The sequence below is a fragment of the Cryptomeria japonica genome, chromosome 4 (genome assembly GCF_030272615.1).
Source record: "Cryptomeria japonica chromosome 4, Sugi_1.0, whole genome shotgun sequence".
NCBI classification, from domain to species: domain Eukaryota; kingdom Viridiplantae; phylum Streptophyta; class Pinopsida; order Cupressales; family Cupressaceae; genus Cryptomeria; species Cryptomeria japonica.
In genome coordinates, this window is record NC_081408.1 from 480545582 (window position 1) to 480550328 (window position 4747).

Consider the following 4747-nt stretch of genomic DNA (forward strand, 5'->3'; position numbering starts at 1 on the left):
GGTGTCGGTAATCTTCCTTTTCGGTGCCAATGTTTTGTGTGCTAGTGTAGAGTCTATCGGTGTTGGTGCCTGTGTCTGCCTACCGATATCACATGATTGCAAGGTTGTCATCAATGACAATACCTTCAATCACATACTTTTTCTCATTAGAGTGTGCATTTGCCAACAATTGCTACCTTAAGGGATGAACTTGCTACTGACAATGAATACAAAGACAAATTCAAAGCTAGTTCAACAAGTCTTGATGAGATGCTGGAAAGTCAGAGACATGGAAAGGACATGTGAGGTCTAGGATTTGAGAAAGGTGAATCCTTCAGATTCGGACAAGGCAATGTAAAACCTAATCAAAAGAAGAGTAAGAATCCTTCGGTAAGACAACCTAATGCTCATAATTCAATGGTAGATGTCTTACTTGCAACAAGTTTGGTCATATGGTGAGTCAATGTAGAAGTAGGATGAATAATGGAATGATGAAAAATAACAACATGAATAATGTTCCTACCTTTACCGGTGTGTTTCATATGCAAAAGCTTTGGACACAAGTCAAATATGTGTAGAGAAGTAATAAATAACCTTCAGAACAAGAGATGTTAAGCTTGTGAAATGTTTGGACATATCTCTAATTAGTGGAGGACAAGACCAAATTAGATGAACTTCAGACCTATAAAGAATAATGTTGTTTGTCGAGCATGCAACAAAACTGGTCACATTGAAAAGTACAACAAAAGCAAGAACAATGCTCCAATAGACAAGAATAAATCACATGAGAGAGGAAAAGTGAAACTAGAAGAGATCAGAGATCCGCATAAGAAGATGTGGGTAGAGAAGGATGAATATAAGGCTGATAATGGATTTGTACCTAAATCCGGTGCAGAATCTTCATCTGGTAACTAGGGCTTTTTGCCTTAGGGGGAGGCAAATTGATGCAAATCTTACAGTACCCCTTGATGAGATATATAGTCGATGGATTACAAATAGTAGGAATTGAGTTTCAGTTGATATCTAGGATTCAGATGGTTGATTCTAGCATTCGGTAGTCAAATAGGGCATCCGGTTGGATATCTAAGGTGCATTTATTTCAAAGTGAAATTAGGGTTTGCAAAGTTAAAAAGGGAAAATACAAGAATCATTCTTCACTTTGTGAATAGTATTTTTGAGCTAAAGAACAAGGTGAACAAGGTTTTTAGGAGATCAGAGAGAAAAAGCAATCCGACGAGTGATCTAGGGCATCCATCAGTCGATTGAGGTATTTTTTTAAGAGCATTTTCTGAGTCTGATTTTCTGAAAATCTGAAATGGCATCCTCGTCTTCCATTGCTACCCCTTTGGTTGTTGAAGTCAACAATAGGACCCATCCTATGTTCAAGAAACAGCCCTACAAATCTATGGAAGTCGACCCGGTTGGAACTTTCTCTTTCATTCCACACGGAGTTTTGCACGTTGATGATGTTAGAGCCTACATTCATTGTGAAATTGAGGAAACTGGCTCTGAGGATATTCTGGATCTTTATACTGATACCAACATGGATGAGATTGGCAACCTTAAGCCAGAATTTGTGCAGTTACAGAGAAAGGGTTTCACACAATTTGTAAACTTTTCGACATTTGATGAGAAGGAATGGGTGAGGTATGTGCTAAGCAAGATCCATGTTGAATTTATATGGATAGACCAACCATACAAGATCACTGCTGGTGCGATTAAGGAGGTAACCTATTTGAATCAAACCGGTGAAAATCCAAGTTTACACAAGGCACAAACCCTACCATGAACAAATTAACCATTGTAGAATTTTATGGGCGATCAATGAAAATCAGCACAATCAAGGAGGATGATGTCAAATTTGTTGCAATGGTAATTGGCTACAAGGTATACTAGTCTAACAAACTGAATTTTGTATCTGGCATTTCTATTCATGCATCCTACAAAATGGTCAAAGAAGGCTCATTTTGACCTGTGCAATGTGCTATTAGAGGAGCTGATGATAAATTTGAAGAAAATCAAACAGGATAAACAACATGTCTTCAAATTTGGTTCTTTGGTTATTTGTCTGGCGCTCTATTTCATGAATTAGATCCCCAGAACTGGTAGAGTACAATAGGCTTTTGACAAATCAATGGCTCAATAGATAAAGAAGGGGCTTGACAGACTTGACAACAAGGATAATCAAAATTCTGCTTTGTGGGCTTTCTTCAAAACCTTTCAGGGCAAAATAAAACAAAGAGTTAGAATCCCCAAAGAAATTGTAAAAAAATATTAGGGGACAATATGCTTTATGGTGAACAAAGATGAATGCCTTATGGAAGCAGTTAAACCTCGGATGGTATGGATAATTCTTATGGTATATGAGGTTGGTGAAGTTACTTTGGATGCCTACACACAATATTTGTTAAAAGCTTCGGTAGACACCACAGAAGAAAGGTTCAGAATCTGCAAGGAGAAATCAATGGAGTTACGTACTAAGTTCACCAAACTGGCAAGAAAGAAAAAAAAAATACTATGGAGGACATTCTTGTCGATGAAGGTCATCCCCGGGAGAGAGTTAGAGTTGCTAGAGCTGTGAGGGATCCAGTTGAGAAAGTGAAGAAACAAAAATACTGCCCCTGCTCCAGTTAAGGTAAAGGTGACAGGACCTTCTCCCTCTCCAATGAAGACACCTCCTGTTGTAGTTGAACCCTCGGGTTCGTCTGCTAAGGGTAAAGGTGTTTTGTGGAAGATGTGGAAACCTCAAAGGGAATATGTAGCATTTTCTCTGGTGCAATCTGAGACTGAATCTGATACAGACATTCCTAAGGCACCGAAGAAAGGAGAGTTTGATAGAGTGATCCAGAAACCCCAATCTGGTATCAAGAAGAAAGTGCAGAAGGAGAAGAAGGCAAGATCTGATCTTGTACTGGTAGGCAAGACCAAGCAAGGAAAGAAGACAAAATCTGACTTGGATGAGACTATAGAATCCAATAAGATGAAGACTTCTAAAATAGATTATCATATTGTTCCTCCTTTGTCTATTCAAAAGTTGATTGATGAAATTATTAAAGATGTAAATTTGAAGAACATCTTTGTATATTATGAGAATATGGATGTTAAGGATCAAAGGCAGATTGAGGAAGCTATAATTTTGTACATGGATGTATTTAGTAAAGCATTGATTGAATTAGAAAAATATCTTCCCAAAGATTTGTACAGTTTAATTGATTATAGGAGAAAATATGCTAGCCAAACGGATAGAGAAATAAAGGAGACTAAATCGGTTAATCAGTGCACCAGTATCACTATAGAGTAAATTGACAAATTGATTTTATTGGCTAATAAAAAGGAAATCAGGAGTAAGCACAGAGTAAACAGTCTAATAGTTGGCCAAGTTGGATAAATAAGGAGAGAAACCAGTAAAATTTGGAAGAAATTTCTTATTGAGAACCGACTTGTAGAAACTGTCTCGCAAGATGAAGCCACTCAGTCAGAAAATCCTCCAATTAATGATGTAAATAAGGAAGAGGATACTTAGGATGTTGCAGAGAAAAAAATTTTGGATTCCGTTGAGGTTGAGCCTGCTAAAGAGAATGATAAAATAGGAGAGGAAGAGGATGGTGCACAAAGTGGTGACATCGGTGCATAGGAGGCACCTAATGAAGAAAAATCCAGATAGGTCAAAGTTGAGAAGAAGCAAGAGGAGAAATTGACACTTATGGCAATTGACATAGCTAAAATTCAAAGCCAAGGGAGTTTTCCTTAGTTTAATATCAGTTTTGATAAACCATTGAATCAGATGTCTCCAACAGAGAGGATGATTGTTGTTGTTGCTCTCCAAGCAAAAGCCAGTCAAGAGTTAGCATAGATAGAATCTGAAGAGAAGAGACTCATTGAAAAATCGGTTATAGTTTTGGAATAGGTGGTACTAGAACTACAACTTGATGCAAACACCAGTTCATCCGGTAAGCTTAAGAACTTAATAGATCATATATCCTCCCAGTTTGATTCGTTGACTAAGGTATCAACCTAGCAAGCTACGGAGAAATTAAAATATGCTAAGTTCAAGCATTTTGGCAAATGATTAGTAATGATAAGGCACAGCTTGATAAGGAGTTAAAACTAATTGATGAGGCCTTAGCGGAAGGCGGTAAAATTTATATCTTGTCTAATTTTGACCAATTTTACTACTAAGATAGACAAGTAGATAGATAATTGTAGAGTATAGTTAGCTAAGATTTCTAAGGCTTGTGATCCTATAGCTAACTTAACCAACAGTATTGAAGGACAAATTTTGAATATCACTGAGCAGATTAGGAATTTTGAGAAGGAGAAGGAGAGGATGATCAGGCGAATAGATGAACTCTGGAACATAATTGGTTCCCAATTGGACACCTTAGTGTATCATAAGATGAACTACATTCAAAACATGTCTCAGGAGACTCCTACTGAGATTGCGGCTATAGAATTTTATGCTTATGTTTTGAATGGTTTTGTTTCAATTTTGGAGAAGTTGCGAGCAGGATGGAACACATATCTTGGGTTCCTTAAGATGGCATATGCAGATATACTAAAACATGTATAGATTTGATCATCTGGTGAATGTGTATATATATACAGGCAATTTTGATGCACACCCTTTCTTTGGCATTATTGTCAAAAGGGGAGAGATGAGGTGAAAAAAATAGAGGTTGATTGTATGTATGGAGTGTACAGTCCAGTGTAATGCAAATTTTTGGATTGTTCATCTAAGAGGGAGCCTTAGAATTCTTTCATTCTTTCA